We start from the raw sequence: 15530 nt of genomic DNA on the forward strand, positions 1-15530 counted from the left end.
AGCCCTCATCTGCAAAGGAAAAATATGTAGAGCCCATAGTAGTGTGCTTCAGGAAACTGAGTTTGTGGGCAGATTTTCTGAGATGAAGTGCCCCACTCTTGTGGTATGCTTAATATAGTTACAGGTCAAAATTCATAATTGTTCCAGCATTAAATGTACCATGCATACAACCCGCTTCATATTTGCCTGAAGTCCCATCATTGCATGCAAAATTGGATTTCTTTTTTTTTTTTTACCCCCTGAGGCTTTTTTTCATTCATTTATTTTACTAAATCAGTGTTGGGTCACAAATGACACAAAAGAAACTGATTGCAAACAATTTACAATATTCCCTTTCACAGTATTTATATTGTTATATTCCTGTAAAACAGCCTTTTTTTTATCGTGTGTGAATTATTTTGCATTCAAAATAAATCACTTTTTTAAAACAAAGATAACCTTTGAGGGATTATGTTATTTATTTCATGCACACTATTATCAACACAATAACAAACATTTGAAATAATCCTGTTTAGAGGTGTAATTGGGAAGAAATGGCCAGAATGTGAGGGTAGCTCCAAAACTATTGGGGGCAGCATAGCTGCTTACTGCTGCTCACTTTACTCTTTGTTGTAGCTGTCAGGGAACAGGGTTAAGCTCAAACTGGCTCAGCAGCCTCTTAGTAAACATGGGTGGACACCAGACAGGGAGTGAGCACAGCCTCTGAGACTGACAGAGGTCAGTTTGAAGACAAGCAGGGGATACAGTACAGAGGTGATTTACAGTGGCTCTGACCAGAAATATGACTCAGGGAACATGATGATGCGGCAGACAGGGACATGACAGGCATGGAGTGGCAGAGGAGAGAGAGAGGGGATTTTTTTCACATCTAACTCTGTGAATTGAGGATTTATTTCTACCAAACCAGAGGTGATCGTGGAAATGCTGAGGTTTACTTTGTTTATGTAGAGTTTGAATGAAACAATTTACAATGAGACAGACATATAAGCTTGTCTTAGTTCAGTAAAAGACAGAAACTTGAATTTAGAAGGTATCCGATGTCTTTCTTCTGTTTGGTAAGGAAAATAGGTATCAAAAACTATTTTCCTTTTGTGTACTTATTAGACTTAGTTACGAACTCAATGCTTCTACATCTCCCAGCCAAAATGGGGGCTATCAGACTATCCCCTCTTGCAGGATGAGCTGGGGCTAGCTGGTTAGCATGCTTCAGTAGACATCTCTGCCATACAGTAATAGACGTCTTTGACATAGCATCAAAACTGCTCTTTTTTCACTCTCTGTTGACAATGTTAGATTGTGTTGTTAATGTTTTTTTAACCTACTACCTTTGGCCATATTTTTTAATCATTGTCCCTTTAATCCAGTTTAATAGTCTGAAGTAAATACTGGCTTTGTTAAGCTTACCATTACCATTTGATACATTGACAGGTGTTAATGGAGCTTAACATGGTCATCTTTAAAGGCATACTTTGCACAGTTAATGAATGTGATGGAACATGACTTTATTGAGAGTTCTGGTGCAGACTCAGTCTCCAAGGGTTTTGTTGTCCAAGTCTGGAGCAGATCCTATTAGGAGTCTCAAGTCATCAAGTAGGGGGAGGGGCTGGGATGGTGGTAGGGGCCTGCGAGGTGAGCAACAAAGAGAATGTAAGAAAGGGCTATTTTATGAACGGGAAGAGAAGCGAAAGTGGGCCAGGAACCAGGCAGTGATTGATGGATGAGATGAAGTGGGACAAGGAGGAGAGAGTGGAGGCGTGGACAAAACATATCATAGAAGAAGTGGCCTGCTTCAGCTGTAACAAAGACAGAGGCAGAAACAAAGGCAGAGCTGCAAGGCCACCTATTGAATCACTGATGCTACTGTTTATGTCATCCTGTGATTAATGTTCACAAGACATGGTGCATCAGAGTTCATCTGTGGAACTGATGATAGATGATTGATCAATCACATCATACATTTGATCAAGGTTATTGAGTGAAGTCACAATGTCGGAAAAAAAGGCAAACTTTTACAAATCGAGAACAAAGTAGAAAAACATCACAACCACTTACAATCAGGTGAGGATAAAAGTAGAAGAGGTCAAACACCAGGCTGAAGTCTATCTGATGAACACCAGCTGGATGTACTGTATATAACAACATCTTAGGTAACTATTTCTGTGAGAAGTGAAACCTAGAATATTTATCCATCTACCTCAAATCCACCTATGAGGTTATGAGAGTTTTGGCATCAAATTGATCCAGATTTCTGCCTTTACAGTTTGAAATACCCAAAAGCTGTATTTTATCCAGATTTACAGTAGGATTGCATTACCAAATCTGATTCTGAATCTTCAGGATGAGAAATCTTTGGATCTGCTTTGAAATTTTGGATCAGATGTTTAATCCAGTCCAACCAATATAATCCCTTTGATATCATTTTAAAAATACTGGCCTCAGATCTCAGCAATTACCGGTACGTACAGCGGCACCATAGGCCACAGTTGTGAAATACTTATAAACCAGAATTATCCTTTCAGATGAAAATAAAAGGCCCAAATCCAGAGCTTTTTCTCTCACACCCACCCTTCTTTCAAAAGAGCGGACTTAAAAGACAGCTCATTTGTATCAGAGGAGGCACATGTTAGCCTACACCCCTGCCAGGCTAACAGTAGGGAACAGCAGCAGCAGGGACTGTGGTACACTGTGGGAATTGGAAACAACTAAATTGGTGAAAAAAATCTGTGGGAAGCACAAATAAAACGGCTGTTACCTGGTGCCAAGTACCATGTCCTGATTGCAAAATGCTCTCAGTAACAGCAGTGGCACTGACTACCTAGTGCAGCACAGTTATTCCACACCACCTTTGAGGTATGATGATGATAAAGCTTTCAGTGGCAAAGACTAATGGAAGAGAAAAGCAAAAACAAATGACAAATGTTGTTCCTGTGGTGAGTGACCTGTGTGTGATGAGTGATGGGACGAAGAATCACAGGCAGGCATCCTCAGCTCAGCTATCCAGACATATCCAGCACTGGGAATCTACCTGCTTGTGAAATGCTGTCATTAACAACAACCTACATGCTCTGCAAACCATGTGCCACAGTCAGGGCTCCACCTGCTCTATCCTTCTCTCAAAGATTTGAGGAATAAAAATATACCTGCTCTCTTCACAGCTGCACACCAGAGATAAGTCATACACACAAAAATGACAGGAAGAAAAGAAGCCATTTATTTAAATTTGAAATGTGGAGTTTCACAGGTGAGGGGAGGCAAGCTGAAAGCCTGAGACTCGACATAGTTTGAAGATGTGTGATGTGGCACAGTTCGCATTTCACTAAGCAGGTAATTAAGCTTTCAGCATGAATGTTCAGAGTTAATTTAAGGTGGCGCTTAAAAAAAAATACACAAAGTTGTCCTCATTTACCTGAGTGAAGGTTTGAAGGCACGAGGTGTCACAACTTTGAACTGTGATTAACTGGGAAAGTGTCCAAAATTGGAGGCATCCTATTTGTTTTCCATTCATACTGTCATTCTGGGTCTGAATGTGACATTTTTAACTGCAATCCCCTGAAATATGGATCGTATTCAGAACTCAATTGTCATGTTATTAACTTGATTTGAATAATGTTTTCTCTTCAAAGACCCTGACACAGACTTAACTTTAGGACTCTGTCATATTAAAATGCAGTCACTTAACAGGGTGAGAATATACTACAGGCAAACATTCCATGCCACAAATGTTTTTAATCAAACATTTAAATAACTCTACTAGCCAAATGGTACTGTGATAATAGTACACTTGGATTATTTTTTGCATAATAGATAGGCTTCATGGTCTTTGAGCTTTTGAATAGAAGCACAACACATCCTCATTCCTTAACGACAGAATAGGTCGACTGTCAGTGTCTCCCAAAACAACATGACTTTTGCAGCATAATAGCAACATACATAGAGGACTTCCATCGTATGGTGCAGTTTAGTTAGGTTAGGCAGGAAAACTTCTTAGTCAGGTTTATAAAAACATCATGGTTGGGGTTAAAATCACTATGTTACTTCTGTCACTTCTTTTAGAAATGTACCTACGTTACCTAAGTAAATTCTGTTACCTTATGCGCGTGACATTACTTCAATACATTAGTAAGTTAAAATGAGAAAGAAGGTTTCACACTGGACACCAATAGCAGTCTCCTGAATTAAAGTCCTGTACTTGTTTGACCCAACTTCCTCCCAATACAGACTTTTTACTCATTATACTACTTTTCCTCACTTCCTCCTGAGAAGCCATAATAATTACTACAGCTGCTAGATGTTGCTGCCTAAAAAGAAATGTAAATATGGGTCTGACTACCTGCTTGCATTTTGAACCTATGGTAGCTTTCCTAATGTTGACAGGCTCAAATGATCACTAAGAAGTGATAAGAATGTTTTTTAGTACACAAAACAGTCACACATCACACGTCGCACTGTCACCACAAGCCTTGAACAAAGAGAGTGTACTAGGTAGAAAGAAGGGAAACATGACAGGAAAAAGGAAGGGGATGAAATTAAGAGGTAACGAAGGAACAAGTGAAGTTAACAAAAAAGGGAACTAATTAAGTTTTGATATGATACAGCTGGGCACCTGATAATTGTGTGAAGTTATGAAATGTGTTAAAAAAAAAAACAGCAAAGAGCACCAAAGTCATTGTTGATGATTTATTGTGTCACATTTATTTCAATATTTAATGATTTGTCGGTGTGTGTGGATTTGAATTTATTTGCTATTTGAACTGTTAGAAAATATGTATCTATGGTGCAAATGAAAGTGACAACAGGTGCAATGGAGAGGCAAAAGCAAGACAACCCCCCAACAGGGAATGGTTTTGCATGTGGTGATCACAGACAATTGCTCTCCCCTTATCCTTCCTGACTGATTCTTCTCTAGTTTTGTGTTCTGTGAATGTCCTTGTCACTACTGGTAGCATGAGGTGGTACCTGAAGCCCAATCAGGTTGCAAGGGTAGTCCAGCTCCTCCAGGATGGCACATCCATATGTTCGGTCGCAAGAAGGTTTGCTTTGTCTCCCAGCCCAGTCTCAAGAGCATGGTGGAGTTAAGATTACACAAGGAGAGCTGGACAGGGCCTCAGAAGGGAATCAACCCAGCAGCAGGACAGATATCTGGTCCTTTGTGATGTAATATATGGTGTCATTATAATTCTTGACCATTACAACATAGGGGTAGACACAGTTTCTGTGTTATTATGTTTGGTTCAGGAGATATGATGCAAAATACATTATTCAGTTATGGTGGAAAGTAAAACTGCCATGGCTGCCTTGTGGCGTTTTTCCGATGGCTCCATCTCTGAAAACGTTCAGGGCCCCAAACTGTACAAATGTACCAAGTTTCATGCTTTTCTGAAAAAGTGAAAAAAACGATTCACCTCAAATTTGTTGCATATCATCTAGACTACAGCCACACATCCAGCGCATGAAGGGGCAGGCAGCTGATGCATATGGCATACTGAGTCAACTCTCACTCAAGTCGCTTGAACAGTGGAACTAACCCTAACCCTACTTTTTTTGGTATTAAAATGTCCTGTCTTACCCTCTTAATTCAGTCTGTGGCAAATATCACATAGCAAGCTTCCTAGTGTGGCACATGATGCATGATGCTTCAAGTTCTTTTACCTGCAAATATAGATTAATAAAATAAATTGTTATATTAAGTGACAACTGATAAAGATGATAAAGTGACAAAGAGAATAATGTGTTTTTATGTTTTTAAGACTTTTAAGATGCATGCATGCATGTGTTTACAAGCAGAAGAAACATAACAGGCAGGTGCAGTAAAAACAGACTGTACTATGAATGTGTTGCTCTTATGTAAATCAAATCAAATCAAATCAAATTTTATTTGTATAGCCCAAATTCACAAATCACAGTTTGCCTCAGAGGGCTTTACAATCTGTACAGAGACGACACCCTCTGTCCTTCGACCCTCGATTCGAGTGAGGAAAAACTTGCCCCAAAAAAGGCCCTTTTAACAGGGAAAAGTGCTGTGTATCTATTTATTTATAAAAACAAAAAACACAAACCAAAAAAAACTTTCTATACAGATGCCAGACTGTAAGCTTCCTGTCTGTACATCTAAATGATATTTTCCCTCTTTTCCCATTGTAACATTTGCACTCATGAATCTACATTTGCCGAATCTTTAAAAATGCTGAAATTTAATAGTGAAATGAGAAGACACAGATTAGCTCTGATTTATTTTGCCTCGTATTGTTCTCACCAGATCTGATCTGATGTAATAGATAGGCTTGGAAATTCAATCTTGAGCTGTTTTCATGTGTTTTTCTCTCTTTTGTGCCCACCCACTGTAATAAATAGCTGTATAATAAATCAAGTCCTCCCTATTCTTGTGGGCCACTCAATATGTATGTGGTGTGACAGGCCAGGCTGAGACTCGGATCATATATCTACTGAGATGATGGCAGAATAAATCACAGCTTTTACAGTAGCAGGCTTCCCAAGGAAAGAGAGGCCGTCACTCTTTGGCTCTCTTTCTTCCTCTGCTTGGATTTTTCCTCTTTGATTCTCTCAGGCTCTCTCCCTCAGGTTGGTCTATTTGTAATTCAGAAATGATGTCCTTTCAGATGTATAGCCCATATTTCCTTTTTGTCCTGCAGCATACTCGTTGAATGTTGCTCTGTGGAGCTTTTTATCCTCAATGAAGGGCTGTCGCATTTATTTTTACAGTACTTTTACACATTAGCATAATTGGCATAGAAAACAAGAGTAATACTGATAAGACTGGCTGCCTCTGCCAGTCTCTTCACTGGATTTTACATATGGAATCACCAGGTCTGATTTGGCGAAAGGCCTGATGGGTGGTGGCTGTACTTCACTTTTTAGTAAAGGTATTACTTTATTTGACTGCTAGTGTTCTATCAGCGTAATTTCCACTTCATGTTAGTATACCAAACTCAGGGTTGTTGTGACTATTGAAGAAATTTTGAGGGTTTGTTGATTTTAAAGGATTGGATTCAATTTTTCCTTATCTTTTGGCCCTGATACACCGGCTAATTGTTGGCGGTCGGTCAATGTCGGGGCTATTGGTGAACGTCTGTGGCCCTAGTTATGCAGTGTGTCCTGTACCATTGGAACTAGTCTGTGGCTTTTTGTTCAACTGAGTGCGTTGAATAGGCAGCAGAGCCCAATATTAAGAGAAATCACTCCGATTGGCCATTCAGTTAAGCAAATAAGTGGTAAGAGAAATGGGGGGGGGGGGAAGCCTCTTGAGCTTGTCTTATGATTTCACCAATTCAGTGTAGCTTCTACTTATTTTTGGCCCCTGCCTCTTCACCATTGTAGTCTTTAATGTGTGTTCAAGTGTGGCTTTTTGGTAGAGACAAGCAATGTGAGGCAAAGCAACAGTCAGCCTTCATCACCACTTTTATTTGCATAAAGATTAAATTCCAGACTTACTAGTTATTAATGATAAAGGTTAGACCCCTTAGGTCTGAAAGTTGTAAAGAAAAATTCCTGCGTTCTGATATTAACACAATGTAACAAAATATCGCACTCAAATCAAGGAGTCTTTCACCAAAATGGAGGTCTGCTTGTTTTCCGTGGCCATTTCATTTCCTGTATTTAGCTTTACAATAATACTTTACTAGAATGCATTGTAAATCTACAGTAATATACTGTACAAAGCTCATACAGTAAGAAACTGTTGAGAATAGTCCTTTACAGTGTACTCGTAGGGTGGCCTTCTAGTGCCTGTAGGAACATGAAGAAAAAAACTTTTGACTGGAGGCGGAAATAATGTTTACAAGTCACTTTTCCATGTGAACATTAAAAACATCAAATGTTTTTAATACATTCATACACATACCTGGGTGTTGTGCTGGATGATAAACTGGAGTTGTCTACAAACACGGAGGCAGTCTAAAAGAAGGGCCTGAGCCGGCTTTACTTCCAGAGGAGGCTCAGGCCCTTCAATGTCTGCAACCGGATGCTCCAGATGTTCTATCCGTCTGTTGTGAGCACCATCTTCTTGGCTGTGGTGTCCTGGGGTGCGAGCATCAAAACGAAGGATGCCTACAGACTGAATAAATTCATCAAGAAGGCAGAGTCTGTTGTTGGCTCTAAGCTTGTCACCCTGGAGGAGGTGGTGGAGGACAGGATGCTGGTAAAACTGCTGGCTGTCATGGACAATGCCTCTCAAGGAACGGCACAGACTTTATAACGCACACTCCATAACACACAAATAATGCTCTTTAAATTATTATTACCGTAAATACTGCACCTTATCATCCATCCATCTCTATTTATTCAGGGGAGGGTTCACTGTATGTGAGGCTGCAGGAATGCCCTGATCACATTCACACAGTTACACATACACACCTGGAAGCTGCCCAGTACAACCATAGTTTGAACTGCTGGCCACTGAGCATCTCTAGTTGGGGTTAAGGGCCTTGCTCAAGAGCACCTCAGTGGTGGTAATCAGGGTGAAGCAATCATCTCTCCTGTGCATACAGGCTGTGTAGGAATCCTTTCCTAAAGTCATTCAAATGTAAGATCTACAGTCCTCATTCTTCACAAAAATGGATTCTTAATTCCAGCCAAGGCATAACCTGGCTCCAGGCCATGACAAAACATGGGAATGGACAAGGAGTGCAAAAATAAACATAAGAAACTAAACTAAACTAAACTGCACGATGAGATGTGTAAGTCAGTGGCATCAGTGGTGTAAATGTGGATGTGTGGAGAGATGGTGGGGTGTAGGTGTTGATGGAGCAAAACGATAGTTAAACAAAACCAAAAAGGTGCAGCTGCTGGTGAGGGCAATGAGAGAGAGTGAGCCAGCCCAGTTAGAGGCTGGACTTCCATATCTTCCAGAGCACTTGGCCCAAGTGCTCCAGATCTGGCTGTTACTGGAATCAGCTTCCTCTGGCAACCTCAGAGAGGGACAGGTAGAGGGTGTCAACAACAAACCTACCCAAACACTCATAACCAGCAGCAGGGACCGTCACAAATAGTGTAAGTTCCCTCTTTGTGTTGCATTTAACAGTTTTTTCTTTCTTAGCTGCAGTTGAGGGACAGTAAATCAGGTAACTTTGGAAGATACAGTACTCACCCCATTTGACTAACTCTAATGGCCATTAAGCCTGAAGCGAATATAAGACTGTAGCCTTCCCGTGCTACCGTGGGTTACCTCAGTTACGCCAAGCACACAGTTCTTTGATTTTACACCGTTTATTGCTCTCAGCACAATGATCACACTGTCAGGGGGAACCGAACGTGGCTCGTGCGTCTCAGACACCAACTCGAATCAACAGAATCCATTTTGCTCTCTGGTGCGTCTCCCCTGCATCTCCCATCCGAGGCCCAGCACGCTACTGCATATGAAGGGAGACAGTGATTACTAAGCAGGTGCCAGCTCTGTCAATTACTCACCTGGTGCTGCTCTCCTGAGCCCTCACCACCTCTCTCTGTTGCAGCCGCACCTCGACCACGCCCACCTCCACAAAGACAGATTTTTAAAAAGATGTGACCGAACTTGATGAGGACTTAAAGTTTAACAAGCACAGGCACATTACACATGGTGGGTTTTTAAAGGCTGATGTTGATTTTCTTTAAATTCAATTAAATGTGACTTTTCAAGTCAAAAGTGAAGAAAGTGAAGTCAAACAAAGAAAATGCAGGGATTTAGTATTTTGTTACAAGCCGTATGGAAAATTATTTGCCACAGAATTAAGGCAGGCAGCGCAACGATGATACTGGATGCATCCAGTATTTAGTTCCTATAATACATCCACTCCTTTCATCATCTCATCACATTATGTAGCCACCAGGTCACATCTCCTTTAGTTGGGGCTCCCCCACTCCCAGTGCACTTTTTAAATATGCTGGGAGGAAGTGTTCTAGTAGAATTTGAGGGTGTAAAATTTAAGATCACAGTTAAATTATTTTTTTTTTTTTTTTTGGCATTTTGAGAGTAAATGCTGAGAGTGAATGCTGATGGGGTTTTCTCTTTATACTGTCAGCTCTGTCACCATGTGGGATTCTGTAATTCTCTCTGCTTGTCTTTGGCTACTACAGGTAGTTTTTGTCTTTTTTTCTTTTTCAGAGAGCGTTTATTCAGCTAGACTTGTGTATTTGTGTGTACTTTCCCATGTCCACCTCTGTCACTGTAATACAGGACCATAGGCAAAGCACTGTGCTATGCCCTTAGTTTAACATTTTGATGTTAATCATTTTGAAGTGCACATGCCTGAGGGCACAGCTCAGCCAGTTGACTGACCTACGGTTCTCTCCAATTCCTTGCCCCATTGTCTCTTCATCCCTTCATCTTCCAATGACCTGCAAACTGATTGCTGTTTAAGGACACTTCAATTCATATAGTGCATTCTAGGCCAGGTTAGGTGAAAGGAGTCTACCCTTGGAGGCTGAAACATACAACAGATGAAAAAATTACATGAAACTACCAACAAAAACTACCTACAGCTGCCATGTCAGTAAAAAATCTTGACCAAATGTCAGATTAGGTTACTGCAAGTAACTATTGACACAATACAGCAGTGTCTTTTTACCATCTCAATGTCTTTTATGACAATGACAAAAGGTGCAGTCAAAGTAGAAGATTCCATCTGTACATTTTTGGAAACAGATGTGTTCAACATTGTGTACCAGTATAATTTCAGGACAATGCTCAAACAATTCAATTAATTTTCCAGGTACTACCTCATAACATATTTGGTCAAATCTGATTTTTATTCATGATAATCATGAAATTGGTCCAAATGCATTGTTTTGAATTTGTGTCACCACATGCCTCATATGTAGATGTAAAATCAATCGTTCAATGCCTTTAACCAAGTTGCCAGATATGTATGTAGCCCAAGGAGTTAGACACAGGACATAATTACTTCAGAGGTCCTTTTGACAAAATTGTAACACATCTTTATTTCATCCTGTATTTTTTTCATTTTAAATCACCCTCTGACCACAGATGGTACCAATTCAGCCACACTGTAAACCCGAACAAGTTCAGAAAACTCAAAATTTTTGCCGTAACTGATTACATAAAAACTTTTAAGTTATTGTAATAAATGTTTTGAGTTACACTAAACTCAAAAAATATGTGTTCAGTTGACTTAATTTATATTCTAAGTTCAATATATTTTTTATAAATTTCCTTAACTTAATATTTATGTCTTCTTCATACTTAAATGATTTGATTAAATATACTTATAAAAGCCAACTTACATGGACTTGAAAAAAATTACTGAGCATAATGTATTATATCAATAGTGTCTACTCAAAATATTACACCTTAATGAACTTAAAGTATTTACCACTTGCCAACTTAAAATGTACAAGACGCCCCGTTTTCAGAGAGCTGTGTTTTCTGAGAGTTTCTGCCCCACATACCAAAAAAGTAACTGTGCAAATTCAGTTGTGCAGATATAGTTGGGTACATGTAAATGTAGAACTGTAACCTTGTATGTATGATTGTGCAAGAGAAACATCATCCATGCAATAAAAGGTTCTTGACTAAAGTGTTCCTGTCAGAATTCCAATAATTTATTAAGGTATAAAACAGCACCTTAAAACCAACCTTTTAAAGAGGCATTAACAACTGCTACATTTTAATTTTTTTTCTTTTCAGAACAATATATCAGGCTTAGTAAAACTGTAAAATGTCGAATAACGTTAAAGTGCAAAACCTGGAGTCAAACTTTTTTTTTTTACAAATATATATTTTAGCAGCCTATTTTGAACCATCATTGGGGACGAACAAACTTCCCCTTCTCTGCACTGTATTTTCTCAAATAATAATAAAAAATATCTTATAAAAGTAGCAGCATAGACATCTAAATTTGTGCAAATGAGGAAAATGAAAAACATACCAAATAAAACAGAATAAAATACAATAAATAAAAGAAAATATAATATAAATAAATAACTGAATTGCCATCAAAAATGAGGGCATACTGATCAATGAGGTCAAGGAGGCAGTACAATAAAATAAACAAAAAATGTACCTCTCATTCTAAACTTATAAAAAGCCCACTGGGCATACGCAAAAGTGCTTTCAACAGTGCTTTTCAACATTTTAACAGTCTATAATATCAGACACATCTAGGAATGAACAACAGAACAACATGGATATAATAATGTTGCTGACATGAATCACATTTATGCATGCCTGCTGAGTGCAGGCATGCATTTCTCAGCTTGTTTATTCCTTTAACAAATCATTTTTCAGGGAGAGTAGGCATGGTTTTAATGGTCTGTTATCATCCAGAGACATCAGCACTTTCTGGATGAATGTGAATGTGTGCGTGAGTTTTTTGGGATAATCTAAGTGTAATGCATAGATTAAACCAAGCAGCACCACAAATGCATCAGCCAACCTGGCAAGCCCGCTCATAACAACTTCATCCTCTATCACAATGGATATGTTCTCAGGGCTGAAGCTGATGGAACCAGTGGAGTCAGGGACCACAGAGAGGAGCGCTAGCGGTGTGTCAGTGGTCTCCATCTCATCTTCACCCTGCAAAACACAAGAAAATCAATTATAACAACCAATCCAGAAGGATGTGACACAATCCTTGTTTGTAGAGCCAAAATATATTATTCCTTCTTTAACAAGTTCACCAAGTAACTTTAAATATCATCGTTCCCTTCCCCTCTCCTTTCCTCCCCTTCTCCTCTCCTTCTTCCTCTCCTATATCCTCTCCTCTTCTCTCCTCTCCTCTCCACATCAGACTGAAACTGTCATTTTATCAGATGCTGGGTCCATTTACCTTGAACTGGGGTGGGCAGAAGAGGTCACAAATCCTGCCGGGAGAGAATAAACAAATGTAATTTATCTCCAAATCATGATGAACGTCATAACCAAATGGTGTTGTTAAATAAACAAATACTCACCAAAATAATCACCAACACTGTTGCTCAGAATGACAAACTTCTCATATCCAACCGCTCTATGGTACTATAACATAACAGAGAGCACAAACAGTTTAATGTTGCTTAAGATGCAAAATCCTAAATGATTATGTATAGTGTATTACTTTGTCAATCCCTTATTGGCGAGGGCAACTCCGTTAGACAACCCTTCAGCATACTATGATTTTTTGCAATGTCTAATAAAAAATAAACTTTCACATATGCAGCAACTGCTTTTATTAAAACATTTCACCGATATTTGAAACAAGTCGTCCTCTGCATATTTTTCAAGGCAAAGAACGGCTCTTTCCACTGCTGTTAACGTTGCGTTGTTGACAGTAACGAAGTAACATTAGCGACCTGGGCCTAGTAGCGACACTGACGATAATTACTAAGTAAGCTTTAGTTTAAACCAGTTGGAAATATGTCTAGTATCGTAGCATGTAACTTCATTACACATATTCACAGCGTCTAACAAAAGATAACTATATGTATTGAACTTTTGCCGAACTTTTGTAACGTTACGTTACTCACCGCTTCGCGCGCGAAACTTTTAAATCTTGAAGTCGGGGTCCCCCGGAACACAAAACACAGATAAAAGACAATTTTGCAACAGCAGGGCAAAAAAAATGTGCGTTGTTGTGCAGGTTTTTTGATGAATATGAATGTTTTTCCTCATTTCTTCGCTCCGTTGTATCCCTCGCTAAGCTCCAGCCATCTTGAATTTTTGTGATACGTGCCCTGAACAGTGAGGTGTAGTGACGTCAGACGTCACGTCCCCTCACGTACGCCTGTTAACTCAGACGTTTCAAGTTAAGTGACAGTGTTCACTTAGACATACTAAGCCCTGTGAAATCAAAACGATATTATTCGTTAAGAATACTTAATGTTTCAGTGTCGGGTGAACTAATTAGCCCACTTTGATTTAGTTGCCGGTAATAGTTATGAGTTTGTAGTACTGTTCGGGTTAACAGTGCAATAACACAGAAAGTTTAAGTCTTTTTAGACCTTTTTAATGCCACTTGGAATATTATATATAGGCTATATAATATTGGCTGAATGTGGTTATCAAATACCTGTGACAAAGTCATGTAATGGAGGCAGGATATCTTACATTTTAGTGTCAGTGGACTGAACGGTTAACACTTAAAGCTATGGTCTACGATTTGAAAGATTTGTTATTATTATTAACATCATTTAGATGGTGGTTATGACCCAATAGTACCACCCACACAATGTGAAGAGTAAAAGGAACCAAAAAAATCCATTCTCTCTAGTGTCTGTAAAACTGAAAAGAAATTGACCAATAGGAACCATCCGGCCCGGATGGCTCCTATTGGATCAATTTTCCGATCCAATCCTCGCTCACTCTCCTGCTCCTGTCTGGTCCCGACCCACTTCCGCATTTGAAACTACAAGCGACAAGAGGTTTGTTTTGCCCTGAGCAGTTCAGCTGCCTCTGCTCGCCCCACTGACAAAGAGTCAAAGAAAGAAAGTCTGTCACTGAAAACACACAAACCGGAGATGAGAAACAAAGAGGGCTCAAACCGAATAAACATCGGGTCATCGTTTGAACGGTGGCGAAAGGTCCGTGAAGATATGGACCCGGTGCTGATACAGCGAGTTTCTGTTGAGCAGGTAACCTTCGTCTCTATTGTGGATGTTGTGACACAGATAACTTTCATGCCGATGCTGCTGATGACTGTGAAAGCTGCCGTTAGTTTGTTTCTGTGTTATTAGACGGTGTCTGTCTCTGCAGTGTTGTCAACACTTGTTTACTTGTTCGACGGAGACGTTAGCCTCTATGCTAGCATTGTAAGCTAACAACAAGCTAACATTGCTAACATGTTTACACCAAATCAGCCTATTTATTTGCTCGTGGCAGCTAAATGAAGCAGCAAGTAAGATGAATGAAGGGATGGATGAAATCCCAACGCGAAGCGGAGGGGTTTCGGATTTATTTCCGGATTTTTATCTTATTTGTCCGGATTTATTTCTCCATAACAACCTCTCGCCCGGTCACTGCTCAGCTGTTTTGCTAACCCTCCTCCCGGTCTTGTCCATTTGTTTTCAACGAAGTCTTTGCTAAATCAATATGATGGATTATCATATAGGCGTTACGATGTGTGTATTTGTGTGTCTTATCTGTCATAAACAAGAGATTACGGTTTACGGACACGTTTGTGTCGCGGTCTGTGTGAGTCTCGGAGCAGCTGTGTGTGTCCTAGCTGCTGTCTGGTGCTACTCAGACAGCAGCTGGGACACACAAAGTTGCTCTGAGACTCAAACAGGTTTGTTTTTCAGCCACAATGTGGAAGCGATCGTTGTGATGAAAGCTGACGGCAGCATCTGTTAGTCTCTTGGCCCTCAGTAACTTTTAGAAGTGGCTAACTTAGCTGTTGTAACTTATTACGTAGCTGTAAGGTAACGTAGCTGTAGCATGCTAATGACGTTATGCTAGCTTGGCTGTGGAGCTTAGCTGTGGACATTGTAATGACTTACAAGATTTACGTGAGTTTCAACGTGCATTGTAATAACTTTATCTGTGAATCCGACATCGTTACTCCGCATTCAAAGCTGGGCTGTAGTTGGTTTCTGCCGGCTTGTTG

Source organism: Pagrus pagrus (genome assembly GCF_965226575.1).
Source record: "Pagrus pagrus genome assembly, chromosome: 12".
In the NCBI taxonomy this organism is placed as follows: Eukaryota; Metazoa; Chordata; class Actinopteri; order Spariformes; family Sparidae; genus Pagrus; species Pagrus pagrus.